Source organism: Stomoxys calcitrans, chromosome 5 (genome assembly GCF_963082655.1).
Source record: "Stomoxys calcitrans chromosome 5, idStoCalc2.1, whole genome shotgun sequence".
NCBI lineage: Eukaryota > Metazoa > Arthropoda > Insecta > Diptera > Muscidae > Stomoxys > Stomoxys calcitrans.
In genome coordinates, this window is record NC_081556.1 from 116,179,298 (window position 1) to 116,198,591 (window position 19,294).

The following is a 19,294-nucleotide window of genomic DNA, read 5'->3' on the forward strand; positions in this document are numbered from 1 at the left end:
CTTAAGTTACGGTATTTTATATCTAGCTCATCCCTCTTTTTATTAATATGATCTTTCCATGTTAACTTTGAATCTAGGGTAAATCCTAAGTACTTTGCGGAGTTTGCTACTGGTATTTGCTCAGAGTTTAAGTATAATGGTGTATTTCTAGTGTGTACCTTGGAAAAATCCACGTGAACTGATTTATTACTATTTAGTTTTAGTCCCCACTCTTTGGTCCAATTAGATATATTGTTTAAGGCAGATTGCAAGCAAGTTATTGATTCTTTTGAGCTTGAACCTGAAGACATCAAGACCGTATCATCAGCAAAAGTTCCTATGAAACAGTTTTCGTTTAGAGGCATATCATAAGTATAGATAAGATATAAAATAGGGCCTAGGATACTGCCCTGTGGGACTCCTGAGAGTATGGGGTGCAGTTCGGAATATTCATTTTCGTACCGTACCCTGTAGTATCGATCTCTCAGATACGATGTGAGGATATCGCTATAATTTTCAGGAAGCAGCATTCTGAGTTTGTTTATAAGTCCATTATGCCAGACGCCGTCAAACGCTTGAGAGATATCTAAAAATACAGCTGAACAAACCTTCTTATTTTCGAATGCCTTTTCAATGGTATCGGTAACTCTGTGAACCTGTTCAATAGTAGAGTGCTTCTTTCGGAATCCAAATTGGTGATTGGGTATTATATGCCTTGTCGAGACAATTGACTCCAGCCTTTTGCAGAAAAGCTTTTCGAAAAGTTTTCCAATTACCGGAAGAAGAGATATTGGTCTGTATGATTTGGGGTCATGCGGATTTTTCCCTTGCTGATAACTGACAGAAGAAAGAATGCAATTACAGAGTCACAAGCCGTTGAAAAAATTTGTCAACGCCGACTATATGAAAAATCCGCAATTACTTTTTGGGCAACTCAATATATAGCAAATGTTGTCCACATGGTTCGTTATAAATCCATTTTCCATTTTGGTTTTTTGAAAACACGGACAATGGTAATGGAATTTTCACTTTTAATTGAGATCGTGCCTTCAACCATTTATAAATATGATTAAATTATTAGGAATAAAAATATTTAAATCAACTATTAAAACCTTTTTAAATCATTAAACTTTCATTTTCTTAATTTCTTAAGCTTAGGCATCTTTCAAAATTCCTACACACTATGCATATTTAATTTGATATCTTTTTTTTCTACCAAATTTTAGAATTTTGGGTCGCTTACTAAGTTTCTGATTTGGTATGCATTTAATTAAAAATTAAATTAAAGTTTGCATGTTTCTATGAATCAATCAGACCCGAGGTTAAAAATTCACCTATATCATCGATAACACGCGACTTTCAAATTAATAATCACATTACTTCTGCTCCCTTCTCTTTGGTTTTTATTTTTATCAAAATTAACCCATAATTTTGAGATTACAACACCGATAACACGGTTTATCAAAGCAAATCCCCCAGAAAATTAGGCAACATGTTAATGTCAAAGTGGGCTAAACCCAATCAAATCACCTAAAAGAAAAAGGAAAAATTAAGCCATAATCATGTGATGCCATGGGACGTCTTTGTTTTTTCCCATATCTTTATCTCTTTCTCTCTTACAATCTGTTCCAAGATTTCCAAGCTAAGGGCGCTTGATTTCTTTTGATTTGCGCTATTATCTATCGCCTTCAAATATAAACATTTACACTTTTTTCCATCCAGTGCATGAAAAGAAATTTTACAAGACCGAAAACAGATGATGTACCATCACACCATCATCCATGTCGGCATTGGGTTACCACGCTTTCCAATCAATCATGACAACAAGCATGTTAAAACATAAATCTCTAACGCATTTGTAGTGGCGGACCCTATGAAAGGCAGCGCAAGATTGATGCTGGGAAACAATCACAAGAGGTCAAATAATTTGTTGTTAAAAGGTGTTACTACATTATGGTTGATACTACAGAACTTTCCAAGTGGTCATGGGTTATGAAGAATTTTCTGTCTCAACTCTTTGTTTTTTTTTTTTTTTGCTTTCTGTTTTTGTGGTTAACCACAAGGGAAGAGACGTACTTAGAAAAACATTCTGGCCATCGTAATTGGGGTGTAGGCTTTACAATATTTCTTTGTTAGATTTTCACCAGATTTTGGGGTTTTTTTTGTGTGTCTCAAGGGAAGTCATTGGGGAAAAAGTTATTGCTTTTTATTTTGATTACCTTGATAATTATATGGGAAACTACTCAAAACAATATTTGTCTTAAACCAAAGAACATTACAATTTCTCCTCTTTGTAAAGGTAATAATTTTTGTATGCTCATTGTTTTATAGGGGGGGCTTTGGCTTCATCAACAAATAAATCTCCTTTGGAGTAGGTGTATTATTTTCAAACACCTTTTTTTATGTTGTCTTTAGGTTTTTCTCATGCAAACGCCTACTTTACCTTCCAGCTAATTGCCTATCTGCGTGAGCTCGTGCATGCTAGCCCTGGGTTCTTAAAGAAATGTCTGAAAGAAATTGTGGCAAATTATTGAAGAACATTTTGTTGGAGCTTTATGCTCTCTCTCCCTCCTTCTTTTTCTTGTGGAAAAAAAGAAAAGGTAATTTTTCTTCCATCTTAATTACCTCTGCCTTTATGAGCTCTGGTGGCGGCTGGTGATTAATTGCATTACTTTGTAAGGAAATGTTGGTAATTTACCGCTTTAAACCATAACAGACAACACCAGCAGTGTGTGGTTAGGGTAAAAGCCTTTCCTTTTCTCCCCACCTTGATGATTTTGTATTATTTTTGTGGTTATACTTAAAAACCACTTTGTCAAACGGATTTCCGTTTTTTTTTCTTTTTTTTTTTGGTCACGTTTTCCTTGTCCATCAGAGTACGTGTTTACAATATAAAAACTTTTTGGCCATTCTGGCCATGGTCATAATTAAATCCTAATTTTATTTTATTTATTTATTTTCCTTTGGAAAGAAGTGAGAAGTATAAAAATTTCGATTCGGTTGAAGTGTTCTCCAGTTGTGATAATTTAGAACCTTTGTGAAAGAAATTAGCGTAGAAAAACAAAAGACTTAAGAAACAAACTTCGAGTTATAACACAAATTAGCTTGGCACAGGAAATGTGTGGGGAAAACAAATAAATACTCAACTTGTAGAAAGAACTTTTAAGGGTGTTATGAATCAAATATCAAATGGCTTCAGAAACTAACGTAGTGTAGAATTGTTATATTGAAACTGTTAAAACTTTCACAATATTTAGAATTTTACTTTGTAATATCCGCTTAAAGATATAAAAATGGAAGAAGTATGAAAAGTTTTCGATTTTTGAAAGAGGCCAATCAATCTTTCATTTCTAGCATTAAAATGGAATTCGACCCTAGTCAATGATCAAATTTCAGGAAAATCTGATTACAAATATGCGTTTCTGGGCTAAAGACTATGTATCGAACTATTGGGTTGACAATTTTTTTCACAGCTTGTGATTCTATAATTGCATTCTTTCTTCTGTCAGTTACCAGCTGTTACTTTTAGCTTGCTTTCGAAAAAAAGTGTAAAAACTTTATATTTGATTAAAGTTCATTCTAAGTTTTATTAAAAATGCATTTACTTTCTTTTAAAAAATCCGCAATTACTTTTTGGGCAACCCAATATATATCGAACTACTTAGGAACTATATTGACGGTCCTGGAACTTAAACTGCCCAAGGACAACAGTATATTCTGTATGCATCTGCCGGTGGTTTCATGAGATTGACTCCTCGGAGGACCGCTTTTACTTTCTTTGTCAATGCCCTGCCTTATGACAAAGAAGAAAGAGGATCTTGGCTTATTGTTTCTTTTAGAGACTAGAAAAACTGAGAGGCATAAATCCATGCAGAATCTAGACGTTTGCTTTTTCATTTGGGTTGCTCCAGAAATTACATTAAAGCACGGTTTGCTTTGTGAAGTAATTTCTTAAAAAGGAGAAGAGGGAAGATGAGGAATCACAAAGCTAAGGTCTTGGCATGATCCTAACCTGACCTAATAATACGTGCTAAATTTTCCTATCTGGTCTGGCGATATGCACTTTACAACCATTAAAATCAGCCGGACCAGCAGAATAATCCAGGTGATACTGCCGAGAGTCTTGCAGTTACTTTACCATAGCTGGAACGGATTTTGAGGGCAATCCTGTCATTGTTCTAAATACCGAGGGCATGGAGAGAGATAAGGGTGTTTTTTATCCTCAAGGCGGAAAAAAACAGTATGTCATCGTTTTTGCTAAAAAAAAAACACTGAAAAGACTGATAGACCTCAAGATGATTGAAGGACTGACGCCGGAGAACTTCCGTGGGGCAAAACATGCATGCCTCAAGAGTCGATTGGGGAAGGGAAGGCACTCCACCAAGAAAAACGAGAAGTCGAAAAGTTTCATCAACTGAAGAGGAATGTGATGGCGGCCAGGCTAGATATTGAGGGGACAATTAACAACGCACAGTGGGCCAAACGGTGAAGAAATTGGAAATAAGACCACAACTTTTGATCTATTGATCTAAGTAGTAAAAAATATTCTGGACATATGTAGAGGAGGACATAGGCTTTCAGAAAAATGCCTTTCCTGGTATGAGATACAAAATTAAACAGTTTCCATTACTCCTACCTTAAAGGGGCTATAACGTTTGATCTACTGAACCGATCTGCATGGTTTTTTCTAACCCGCATGACTTTTGACTGAAGAATCAGATTTCAAATAAAAAATCTGCATATTAGTTAAAAATCGGTTTACAAATCTCTTAACAATCAAAAAAAAAACCGAGATCAGCTTACAAGATTTTTGGACACCTCTGAAGGAAATTTTTACCTGAGATTGGGTTAGGTTAGCAATTTGAAAATAAAATTAGGGGGAAAACGTTACAACTTTTATGCATGCAATATACATATTTGGAAAGGTATTTCAAAGGACTATTGCAATGAAAAAATGCGTGAAAAAATTCGGAACATATTTTACATAAATATAAAAGTGTTGCGCTTTGTTTGTTTGTTCCGAATAGAACACAAACACGGCTGAACCGATTTTCATGAAATTTTCACAAATGGTATAGTTTAGTCCCACGGTGAATATAGAGTAATTCCTTTTGTGATATGCGCGATGGAGGCGGATCCTTCCTCTTATCACAATTTTCAAAAACACCGGATTTCAGTGTCACCCTATGTTTATGTCACCCTATGGTAACCCAAAAACTTAAAATTAGATAACCGTAGCGGACGGCCTACCCCATAACCCATCCAATCGAACATGAACGAATATCTTCCGGTTTAAGGATTATATGCTACGCGCAAGGTTATCAAAGCAGACATGGGCGAGCAGTCGGAAGAAGGGTGACAAGGGGCACGTTTTGCCGATTCTCTAGAACCTAATGATAAACAAAACCCAACAAAGATGCCACGAAAATGGCCACATATGAGGACGACATCGTACTATACTTATACATACGAGGCAAATCTCTGTCGACGATCAGAGGAATCATGAAAATAGCAAGGGTGAGAATATGGAGTAAGGCTACAAAAATTGGTTAAGAACAAACCCAGAGAAGACGAAACTGGTCCTCTTCCCCCGGAGATGTAAGATAAGGGATTTTAGATTTTAGTCTTTGTATGGGATCACCCTGCAAAATGTCGATGTTGGCGAAATATCTGGGCCCTGTTATGTATTCGAAACTGTACTAGAAAAAGAATTCGTAGGAAAAAATCCTAAAGGCACCGTGTGCCTTCTACTTCCGCTGGAGGAAGTTAAAGGGTCAGTCTATTTTCTACTCAGATTAACTTAGACTATTTTAGCCCATTGTGACACCACAGTAGCAACTGACCAAGCCTCTGGTAGAAATCGAACCCACGATTGCTATTCCAAGAAAGCTTCCAACTCGGCTACCGGCAGTTAGGCCAAAGATGATTTTCTGGATGTACACTAGGGTGTGCCAAAAACTACAACAAATTCAGTCCCATGGCAGCTGGTTGGATGTACCGGATTGACCCGATGGAGTTCACCATCGGCAAGGGCTGCCGCCTCAATGTACAACACACTGCTACAACAACAACAACAAATTCAAAGATTTTTTACCCTAGAGACCATGACTAAAATTGCAAATTTGCCCCTGAACATTTCATTAAGGGAAAGGGCAAACATCTCACATAGCAATGAGTTCTTTTACACTCCACCATAGGATGGGGGTATACTAATTTTGTCATTCCGTTTTTAACAGCTCGAAGTATTCGTCTGAGACCCCATAAAATATATATATATATATTTATTCTTGATCTCATGACATTTTAAGTCGATCTAGCCGTGTCCGTCCGTCTGTTAGTGAGATTAGTGTGATCGTCGAAGGCTGCGCAGAAGAGGACTCGCAACATGAAGTTCAAGATGAGCTAAGAGAACATTAAGCTCCACTCCGAAGCGATGCTGGAAATGCAGTCTATTGTGGTCTTGATTCAGAACTGTACCGCCAATGTTGCTGAAGCAAAGCGGATGCCGCCACGGTTCCATTCTGGATAGAGTCTGAGGGTAAACTCCAAAACACTCGACATGAGTATACGGTGAGACTGCCATTACCATAGCTGTAAATGAGATCGCCTTCGAAACTCAGGATTTATGTGAATAGACTTCTTGGCTAACTACATTGCGCTTACTTGGATTCCCGGGAACGATGATATTCCTGAAAACGAAAAGGCAGACCAATATGCTTGCAAGGGCTCCTTCACTGGAAACAAACCAGTTGCCGGCCTTAGACTCAGACTCTCTCAGACGTTTTCGTACATTGTGATACTACAGAAATAGTATCAGATCGCTTTATAAACCTCAACAACTTGCGAATGTTCATATCCTCTAAATCAGGAAAGTTCTCAAAGAAATGAGAACCCTAAGTATAACTCCTTCTGACTGTCAAGTTCTCAAAGAAATGAGAACCCTAAGTATAACTCCTTCTGACTGTCAATGTGGGACACACACACAGCAGATGTTCTATAGTCTCTTCTTCCTCAACGGCCACACAACTTTTGCAAAAGTCGTTACATGCAACCTTCGGTCTGTCAGCTTTGTGACCATCTCTCATTCGTTGCCTTTCGAGCCTGATCCTGAAGACTTAGCTTACATGCCCTACGTTGCCTTTCGAGCCTGATCCTGAAGACTTAACTTACATGCCCTACAAAGCTCACCTAGTCGTCTAGATTGGAACCATCCGTCTAGAAATCAATGTAACTCTATTAGCAGGGATATTGTAGGTCAATTAGGTTCTATCAGGAACAGTGGTACAATACTTGTTATCAAATAGCGACTCAGACATTGTGTAATCCACATTATCTGGAACATCGGACATTGTTTTAAGGATAAAACGGTGTACGTAACCGCCGCGTGACCAGAAAGAAAATTTCCTTAGCCTCACAGCAGTGGTTGCAGCGATTTGTCTAACCACAATGTCCAGAGGCATTAGGTGTAGCAGTAAGTTCAGTGCATAAAATGGTGTCGTCCTCAGAGCGGCTGTGATGCACAAACAATCCAACCTTTGGATCTGGTTGACTACTGAACAGTAGGTGGGCTTTTGAAGCACCATCCACCAGAGCACAACACCATATAGCATTATAGGTCTGACAACTGCATTAATACCTAGTCATCATGCCTGTCATCAATTTTAACGCTCAACTTTTTTCAATGGCACTCTTGCAGTTCAATGGCAAGAGTTGCCTTCCTTGCCTTTTCCAAAATGTTTGATTTGAAATTAAATTTCCTATACAACAAAACACCCGGGTATTTTGCGCTTTCATTAAGTGGAACATTTTCCCCTCCCAAGGGGAAAGGTGCCACTGTGGGTAACTTGTATTTCCAGCTGAAAAGAACTACTTCCGTCTTAGACGGAGTTGAGCCTAGACTCACGCTCGCTTACTTTAGTTCCCGGTTTCGATGGTACTCCGGGAAACGAATAGGCGGATGAATATGCTAGAAAGGCCGTCTCTATTGCGAGCGAACTAATCGCCGGTCTTGCATATATGCCACGTATCGAACTGCTGCACATGGAATAGGGGATGGCCAGTGCGGAGGCGATGAAAAGATGATATTCTGTACATAGATGCCGAACTGCCAGGACACTCTGGCCTACCGTCGACCGGAAGAGACCAGAACCGGGCACTGTGCCTTAGACCATTTCTTTCTGCATTATGATTTATGCGGAAGCTGACTTAATGAGGATGAGGGGGAGATAATCGAGCACTCACTCTGATCGTAACCGGCTTTGCGGGGGCACAGATTTTTCATCTAAGGGTAGATAAGATAGACGAGCACGACAAATCAAATGCAAATTTACCCATGAAAATTGCAGTAGGGAACAGGAGTAAACTTCTTACATATCAGTGAGTGCTGTCCGACTTAAGTTTAGGCTTAATGTTAAGGGGCCTCCTTTTTATAGCCGAGTGGCAGCCCCAAAGAGTTGTCGCGCAGAGAAGTTTATCTCACAAATGTCGCCAGCATTAGGGATAACCACCGCTGAACCTTTTTTTCCGATGTTTCCTCCAGGATTCGAACCCAGGCGTTCAGCATCATAGGCGGACATTCTAACCTCTGCATTACGGTGGCCACCGAGCCCGATATATCACAGCTGAAAATATATTAGTAGGCGTATTTCTTATGTGCCGTCCACCAGACCACAACACCATATAGCTTTATGAACTGCACTCAATGATATGAGGCAAGTCTCCGTGCGGTCTCCTAATGAAATATTTGTTGAAAGCTCCCATTTTTTGTCTGCTTACAGGTAGTCAACTGGGCTTACCAGCATGGAGGTTATGGGTTCGATCCCCATCAATAGCATTGATCTTATCTCATAGCATTTAGCACAGTCCCGTACAAGTTTTAGCTTAATACCAAGGAGTCATCTATTTATAAACAAATTCGCACTGGTAATCCAAGCAAGCTACCAACCGAGACACTTTCCCTAATGAGATGTTCGTGGGCAAATTTGAATTAACATGATATGAAACACTGTCATCACACTGAACTAAATATTTTTCAGGTAAGTCTGAAAACCTAACTTTCCTACTTAATCTAGATGAGACTTTCTTTTATAGTTCTTATATTGGTCCAATATAAATATGTTGGATTATATTTTTAATTATATTTTCTTCTGCTCATAACAATGATGACTTTCAAATCCTGCTGATGTCATCCATTTCCTTTCATAAAAGACCAAAACATCTTAACTCTTACTTGTCTCAAAAAACCCCCTTCACCTTGACCGAAATGCCATCGATTTTTATTTGAGCCACATTTGAACATGTCCTCAATTACGATTTCAGGGGCATTATCGCTCTTTAGCTCTCCACACGCACACTCGCACTCACATACATTATGAGCAAAATGTCTTTGCAGAAATGACGCAACCCGGCTGATGCAAACAAATGCAGTTTACGTTTCATTTCTTTGGCTCATCAAAATTACATCTTCATTGCAATTTTTATATGCCATCCCAATTGAATACACCATCGACTGCGTATAGCATTGGCCAACAATAAAAACTCTACTTTTTTTTGCAAAAATTAAAAAAGAGAAAAAATTGGTTAAAAAGTGGCCATTACCTGATGTTGTTTATGTGATTGTATTGAAAACGATGCTTTAACCTTGAGAAACAGGTTCAACAAAATTGAAGAAAAAAAAACAAACAAACAAACAAACTTACGCAAAAATCTTGTCTTGCTTATACGTACACATGGAGTTGGACTCGAAAAAGGCAACAGAAAATCAACGCCAACAACGGGCAAGCTGCCTCTTTAAGAAAACAACATTTTGAGCTCATCATCATCATCATCATGCGCAGCAGCAGCAGCAGCAACAAGGCGGCAGTGACAGCAGTTGCCGAAGCAAAGCCATCGCTTGTCTACAACATCAAATAACCGCTCACATATTTTTAAATATTTTGTTTTTGGTTTTGTACCAAAAAACCGCTCAAGAGGAAGTTGAGGCTGATGAATGAATCAACAATAACCGCCTTTGGCAGCCGGGGGGGGGGGGGGGGGGGGTGGTTATTGCTATGCAATATGGGGAATGGAGGAACTAACACTTTGGTTTCTTCATAAGCAAAAACTTAAAATTATTTATGGCATTTTTGTTTTGTTTTTTTACCGCGAATATTTATTTACTTAAAAATATGCTAATAAGAAGTTGCACTACCCCATAGGTAATTGTAGTTGCTGCAGTTGCCTTAATTGCTGTTGTTGGTGCTGCTGCTGCTGCTGCTGCTGCGGCTGCTTACCAAACAAAAGACTTAAGAAACAAACACTGAGTTTTTTAGAGTGGGTGCTCTTAACTTAAGTGGGAAATTGATTATAATTATTATGTTTCCAAAGAAAAACAGTGTGTGTGGACATGTTACGTATAGGGATTTTGATTTTTTTGGGGAAATCCCCAAAGTGATAAACGCAATAATTAACATGCGGAAGTTCACATTTGAATAAAATCTTAATAAAAGTTTTGTAGAAATTTACACACTAGACAATTTATTTAAAAACAAACTAAATATTTATTTTTTACACCTTTAGCAAATAACATTCAGTTGGGTGCATAAGCATTTTCAAAAATATAAATTCAAACAAATTCGCTGTTGTTTCTTCTTGAAATATTAAAAAATTAAAATTTTTATATTTTTAGAAGGACATTTTTTACGAAATTAGTATACCACATGGTGTTGTCGAGGATATATAAAACCAAACAAGTAAAACTTGCTAAGTTCGGGAGTGCCGAATCTTGGAAACCCACAACCATAGTTTCCGCTAAATTACTCAGTTTGTATTTGAATTATTTTGTAACAATCACAGTCTTGAATTGACGGAACCCTATTATTGCCATCTGGAAGATCATGTTACACAGATGGATCAGAGCTAGAGGACAGAGTGGGCCTGGGGGTTTACATTGATAGCCCAGGGACTGAGATCTGTTTTAGACTGCCTGACCATAATATGGTCCTGCAGGCGGAGATCCGGCGATCACGGAATGCGTGAAGTGGTGTGGTGCTTACGCGAAGACGTCGAGTGCGAACATCTTTACCGACAGTAAAATTGCCATAAGGGGAATAACAACCAGGACGGTAAGGTCACGAACAGTCTTGCAGTGTAAGTAGGAGATTAACTCCTTCTCTGAGGATGGCAAAATCCGCATCGCTTAGGTGCCGGACCATAACGGAGTAAGGGGAAATGAAAGAGCAGACGATTTGGCGGTGAAGGCCAGAGGATTGCCGTCAATAAACTTGGTTAACCCGAAGCCTTTCGGGTCGACGCAGTCCGAGTTAAGGGAGTGCAAATTGTGGAACAGCGAAGCGGCCGGTAGGACGGCGAAAATCCTATGGGGACATCCAGATCGTGAGAAGACGAGGCTATTACCGAAAGAAGGAGGAGCAAGAAGGAGGTCAGTATAGCTATTGCTATCATAACGGTACACATAGGACTACGAACTAACTTATGTAAAATCGGTGCGGCAAGTGATAGCATGTGCAGGGCATGCGGGGAGGATAAGGAGCCGTTGGAGCATTTCCTTTGTCATTGTCCGGTTTTCGCGTCTAACAGATACCGGCACTTAGGTGGAGGCACAATACCAGACATGAACCAACTTAGGGCAGTGGTATTGAAAACAATTAAGGATTTTGGAAGTAGCAAGAAATTCCTTACTTAAAATTTTCTTTTAAGAGGTTACTTTATAGTTTTTAGAGCGCACAACAAACCGTTTGCTAGCTTAGGTGTATGTCCATAGTGGCATGGGGCGGATTAATATCTGCACCTACTTTTAATCCTAACCTAACCTACCTGGCATGGATGCTGAAAGTCATAACAGAAGTCTTTGTCTAAAATTTCAGCCAAATCAGGTGAAAATTGAGCCTTCTAGGAGCTCAAGAAGTCAAATCCAGGGATTGGTTTATATGGGGGTCCATGCTTGACGCGGGTATTAGAAGTCAGATTCGAAATCTTTTTACCAAATTTCAGCGATATAGGTTGGAATTTGAGATCTCTAGGGATTTGTTTATATGGGGGTTGTATGAGTTTATATACCGATTCGGCCCATACTTGGCACGAATGCTGGTCGACATAACAGAAGTCTTTGCGCCAAATCAAGTGAATTTGAAGCTTCTAGGAGCTCATGCAATCAAAACTGGGAATCGGTTTATATGGGGGCTATATCAGTTTACAGACCAATTCGACTCGATGCAAATATTGGAAATCACAACACAACTATTTATGCAAAATTTCAGCCAAATCGGTTGAACATTGAGGCTTCTAGAAGTCAAAACTAGGGATCGCTTTATATGGGGCTACATTCAAATCTGATCCGATGTGTCCCATATGTCATCGCCAACCACATACATTCATAAGAAGTATCAGTGCAAAATTTGCGACAGACGGACGGTGCATATCCTCCACTTTTTCCTTTTTATTTCAATAAGCAAAATTCAAAATATAATGAATATAGGTTAACGACAATTCATGCCGAGACGACATCCAAAGTTGGATGTAATGCTTATAAGAAATCTAAGTCCTAGCATGAAACTGGAGGCCACCGCGGCGCCTACACATAAAAAAAAATAATAAAATATTTATAATAATTTTTTTTAGTTACAGTCGTGATTGAAATTTGTTTTCTAATATATATTTCAGATCAATATTTCAATGTGTTATAAATGGAATGACTAGTTTAGTATACCCTCTATCCTATGGCGGTGGACATAATAGTAACCAATATCTCCCAAATAAGATACACTTTCAGCAGTCAATTTTGTGTCTTAAAAATAATAGTTCTTCTTAATCATGTTCGTTGCTTAAGTCTTTCGTTTGAAAGTCTAACATAAACAAAGATGTCTGTCTGGAAATTGACCATAAATTTCAAAGAGAAATGCTTATAACAATAAAAGTAAGGCAAATTTTAGCTAGTAATATGGAGGCAATCAACTCAACACACATTCACCTTCATTGGGTCATATGTGAACCACCATAAAAATTGATATATGTATGCTTTTTGATAGCAGGTAAATCTCCAAGATACGTGGAGTGTAATCATTGAAATAGAAATTGATTAAACGTTAATGGGTTTTTACGCCCTCGCGGTTTGTATATTTTAATGAAATTCGAAAATAAGGAATTACGTTGGAACTTTCATAACACTAACTTAATTTAACTCAAACTGAATGAGTACGTAGAGTCAGATATTATCAAAAAACGAAACAAGTAAAAAGGTGTTAAGTTTGGCCGGGTCGGTCTATATGGAGGCTATATCAAGATATAGTTCGATATAGCCCATCTTCGAACTTAACCTGCATATGGACAAAAAAAGAATCTGTGCAAAGTTTCAGCTCAGTATCTCTATTTTTAAAGACTGTAGCGTAATTTCAACAGACAGACGGACGGACATGGCATCTTAGATTTTTACGCTGATCAAGAATATGTATACTTTATAGAATCGAAAATGGATATTTCGATGTGTTGCAAACGGAATGACAAAATGAATATACCCCCATCCTTCGGTGGTGGGTATAAAAAGTGTATTTTCATTGATAAGTCTTTATTAAAAAAAAAGCTGCTTTCAAACCTTAACTTTTTTATACCCTCCACCATAGGATGGGGGGTATACTAATTTCGTCATTCTGTTTGTAACTACTCGAAATATTCGTCTGAGACCCCAAAAAGTATATATATTCTTGATCGTCGTGACATTTTATGTCGATCTAGCCATGTCCGTCCGTCTGTCCGTCTGTCCGTCCGTCCGTCTGTCTGTCGAAAGCACGCTAACTTCCGAAGGAGTAAAGGTAGCCGCTTGAAATTTTGCACAAATACTTTTTATTAGTGTAGGTCGGTTGGTATTGTAAATGGGCCATATCGGTCCATGTTTTGATATAGCTACCATATAAACCGATCTTGGATCTTGATTTCTTGAGCCTCTAGAGGGCGCAATTCTTATCCAATTGGAATGAAATGTTGCACGACGTGTTTTGTTATTATATCCAACAACTGTGCCAAGTATGGTTCAAATCGGTCCTTAACCTGATATAGGCGTCATATAAACCGATCTTGGGTCTTGACTTCTTGAGCCTCTAGAGGGCACAATTCTTATCCGATTTGAATGAATTTTTGCACGAAGTATTTTGTTATGATATCCAACAAGTGTGCCAAGTATGGTTCAAATCGGTCCATAACCTGATATAGCTGTCATATAAACAGATCTGGGGACTTGACTTCTTGAGCTTCTATAGGGCGCAATTCTTATCCGATTTGAATGAAATTTTGCATAACGTATTTTATTCTTACTTTCAACAACTGTGTCAAATAAGGTTCAAATCGGTTCATAACCTGATATAGCTGCCACATAAACCGATCTGGGATCTTGACTTCTTGAGCCTCCAGAGGTCGCAATTATTATCCGATTTGCCTGAAATTTTGTACGACGGATTCTCTCATGACCATCAACATACGTGTTTATTATGGTCTGAATCGGTCTATAGCCCGATACAGCTCCCATATAAATCGATCTCTCTATTTTACTTCTTGAGCCCCCAAAGGGCGCAATTCTTATTCGAATTGGCTGACATTTTACACAGGTCTTCATCATATAATTGTGGTCCAAACCGGACCATATCTTGATATCGCTCTAATAGCAGAGCAAATCATTTCTTATATCCTTTTTTCCTAAGAAGAGATGCCGGGAAAAGAACTCGACAAATGCGATCCATGGTGGAGGGTATATAAGATTCGGCCCGGCCGAATTTAGCACGCTTTTACTTGTTTTCGTCTCTTTGTAAAGTGGACATATTGTGGACACGAATTGTGCCAGTATAAGTATGCACAAAATAATAAAAAAATAATTTCAATATTTTAAGCGGTTAAAAAGGGCATATTTTTTAATATGAAAACTATTTTTTGGGTTAAAAATTTACTTCCAACAATTGTGCCAAATACGGTCTAAATCGGTCTATAACCTGATATAGCTCCCATTGAAATCTACCTTCCGATTTCGCACTTGAGGCCCTGAAAACCGCATTTAATGTCCGAATTGGCTGAAAGTTGGCACGTAGTGTACTTTTACGACTTCCAACAACCGTGCTTAGTATTATCCAGTCTATAACCTGCTATAGCTCCCATATAAATCGATCACCCGATTAGTTTTCTAAGGCCCCAGGAAAGTGAAATTTCTGCCTGAATTTGCAGAATTTTTGGGTTCCCATAATTCGGCCCGATTGAACTTAGACGTTTTCACTTGATTTATTTGAAAAATACATCTTTCCATGTCGTGAAAGCGAAAGTAAAAGATAAATGTACTCCCATCATTCCGCGTAAAAGCTGAATTTCTCAAATTACCTGCAACGGTTCTCTTAAGCTCTAAGCTGGGTTCGTTTCTTAAGTCTTTTGTTTACAAAAGTTTACCAATAATGAAATGCATTGACCACACATTTTAAAAGATTACAGTTAAAGTAAACAAAGCAAAGGCCATTCAGAGCATTGATATCAAATCATCACAACATTTAAAATTAATTTTTTATGGAAAATGCATACATATTTGACAAAAATAAAGTTGAGTCAGAAATTGATTTATATGGGCTTTGTCAAATGTGGATGAATGTAGAGAAAAATTAACATTTATATAATCCATGACAAAGAAATTAATTGGAATTTCATAGGTTTTTAACGCCCTCATGTACCGTTTATTTTAATGGATTTAATGTAAAACACAAAACGTGATATCATATGCAAAAAATGGCAAAACTGAAATGCCATGTGATTGCGATAAAAATCAGCAGCTACTCACCTTACCTTAAAATAGAGGGGCTGTGTGACAAGTTAAAAAAAAAATTATTAGCTATGTTAACGAATCTGCCTTATTCATTAGATGGAGATTGTGTTGGACCCTAATAAGAAAACGGCCAGGCGGGAAGCCTTATAAAAATTTCATTCAATATGATTGCATACATGACGCTCTTTTTTGTTGAAACGAAAAAAATTTCCTTAAAAAAACCTAACATCCCATCTCTCCAAAGTGGTATGGTGGCGAAATTATAAAACAAAAAAATTTGAATTACATTTTGTTGGCAATTTAATTATTTTTACTCTTTTTCTCCTATCTTAAGACAAAGCCAATAAATGTCCCCCCTTCTGATGAACATGACCTATGTACAATAGTTGGAAGATTTGGTCGTATCGTTTGTCGTCTCAGTGTTTATTGTTGTATAACATTTGTTAATTACTTAAATTATGTCATATCTAACAATAAACATCCAAATGCGGGACACCCTCTATCACCTACGCCAGCGTGATGGTGGTGGTAGTGGTGATTCCAACATCGTCCTCACCACAACCGTAATGTTCGTGTACCCCCTAAGCTGGTGGTCTCAAATGTTAGCGGTTTTATGACAAATATTTTAAATTTTATTTTCTACTTAGCCTGAGCTGACGACCATTGGTCGCCACCATGCTTATGGGCAGGAACAACGCGAGGTGTTGTGGGAAGTCTTATACCATCTGATATGGTTAACATACATTTTCATGGATTTGTGTGCCAAGTCGTTTTTTCTTCTTCTTTTTTTCGTTTTCGGTTTTTTTTTTTAATATTTATTGCGGTTTTGAATTTGTAGCGTCTGCCTCAAATGCCGCGAGACACATAAACACAGAAAAATGACGCTCCAAAAAGTCAAGCCAAGCCAAGCCAAGTACGAGTACAGACTAAAATGTAAAGCAAAGCACACAACAAAACTAGCAAAAAAAAAACGATGACTTCATTTGTTTTAATTCACAGCAGAGAGTGAAAGACTTGGATTTTCTTGGCAAACTTTTGCTGAATTATTTGCAAAGTGTATGATGTTGATAATTTGAAAATAATTGTAAATTTGTTAAAGTATATGGAGTATTATTACGTATTTCCCCAAGCCAAGTTATTAAAGAATTATGGTTATGTGCTCACATTTCAAGTTTATTAACAATGTGTAATGTATCTTGGCGACACATTTGATAATAATAATGTGCTGTAACAAGACATCTGTAAGTGACCCCAAATAAATATCTTATGAGCTCTGGAAATTCATTGGGAAAATATGTCTATATGATGTGGATCATATTCGAAACGGATATCGTAGGGTCTAATGCAACTTACTGTTGCCGAAATCATTAATCGAGATATTGGTGTTGTGAAAGCTATGTCCAAATATGGTCCTATCTGGGCACTTAAGGATTTTAAGGTGTTTAACACAACGCACCTCCCAATTTCTTTCCGTTTACTTTACTTTAATTGGCCATTACAGATAATGTACTCCTCTAGCTGAACTAAGAATAGATGCCCAAGCGCCTCGATCTTTTGCACTTCTTCTCCAATTTTTGACATCAAGTTTCGTGATGTCACTCTCCACTTGGTCACTCTATCTTTTGAGTTTTTATTTATGGTCGCCTTCAAAAGACTTCAATACTGGAGCTTCTTCAACCATTATGACAACATGACCTAGCCAACGCAAACGTTGTATTTTGATGCGTTTAATTATGCTATCGTCTTCATACAGCTAGTGGTTCATACGACGCCTATATTCTCCATTAACGCAGGCAGGTCCATATATTTTACGAGGATTTTTTTCTCAAACATTCCTCATTTTTTTCTCAAGTGCCACTTCATCTGCTTTCACAAATACCCATGCACGGGTAGTATCAGTGTCTTTTATAGTGAAATTTTTGACTGTGGAGAGGAGGCTTTGCTCCTCATCTGATTGCTCAGTCCAAAATTGCATCTGTTAGCCAATATTGTCCTTCGTTTTATTCTAAAACTGGTGTCGCACAGTGGGAGAAAATCAAAAACAACTAGTAAACAAGTAAAGTTCGGGCGGGCCGAACTTTATGTAAAACACCTTTCATTAAAATCCGGTGAAAATTGCATACCTTATGTCCCATAGCAGTTATATCGAAATATGTTCCGATTTGGACCAAATACTAATAAGTACAAGTCATTGTTCAATTGTGTATAACAAAATATTGGTTTTTTAGTAGCTATACCTTAATTAAAACCGATCTGAACCATATACGACACGGATGTCGAAAAGCTTAGCATAAGTCACTGTCTCATTTTTCGGTTACATCGGACAATAAATGCTCCTTTTTGGGGCCAAGACTTTAAACCGAGATATCGGTCAATATGGTAGCTATATGCAAATCCTGATCGATCTAGGACAAATTGGAGAAATATGTGGAGGGGCTTAACTTAACTCTCTGTCCCAAATTTCGGCAATGTCGGACAATAAATGCGCCTTTTATGGGCCAAATACATTAAATTGAGAGATTGGTCTATATGGTAACTATTGGGTTGCCCAAAAAGTAATTGCCGATTTTTCATATAGTCGGCGTTGACAAATTTTTTCACAGCTTGTGACTCTGTAATTGCATTCTTTCTTCTGTCAGTTATCAACTGTTACTTTTAGCTTGCTTTAAAAAAAAAGTATAAAAAAAGTATATTTGATTAAAGTTCATTCTAAGTTTTATTAAAAATGCATTTACTTTCTTTTAAAAAATCCGCAATAACTTTTTGGGCAACCCAATATATCCAAATCTGGTCCGATCTGAGTGAAATTGATGAAGGATGTCGAAGGGTCTAGCACAACTCACTGTCCCAAATTTCCGCGACATCGGACAATAAATGCGCCTTTTATGGGCCTTAGACCCTAAATCGAGGGATCGGTCTATATGGCAGCTATATCCAAATCCGATCCGATCAGGACCACATTGAAGAAATAAGTGGAAGGGCCTAAGACAACTCACTGTCCCAAATGTCAGCAAAATCAGATAATAAATGTGGCTTTTATGGGCCTTAGACCCTAAATCGGAGGATCGGTCTATATGGCAGCTATATCAAATTCTGGACCGATCTGGGCCAAAAGTCAGAAAGATGTTGAGGGGCCTAACGCAACTCACTGTCTCAAATTTCAGCAAAATCGAATAATAAATGTGACTTTTATGGGCCTAAGAACCTAAATCGGAGGATCGGTTTATATGGCAGCTATAACCAAATCTAGACCGATCCGAGCCAAATTAACAAAGAATGTCGCAACTCACTGTCCCAAATTTCAGCAAAATCGGATAATAAATGTGGCTTTTATGGGCCTAAGACCCTAAATCGGAGGATCGATCTATTGGGTTGCCCAAAAAGTAATTGCGGATATTTCATATAGTCGGCGTTGACAAATTTTTTCACAGCTTGTGACTCTGTAATTCCATTCTTTCTTCTGTCAGTTATCAGCTGTTACTTTTAGCTTGCTTTAGAAAAAAAAAAATTTTAAAAAAAGTATATTTGATT

The 19,294-nt window shown here is 37.9% G+C and overlaps 1 protein-coding gene across 1 annotated transcript in view; it reads right to left on the reverse strand.

The window, feature by feature from the left end:
* The window catches only part of LOC106086656 (uncharacterized), a 193,498-nt gene that overhangs the window by 149,675 nt on the left and 24,529 nt on the right, over window positions 1–19,294 (reverse strand). The window lies entirely within an intron of this gene.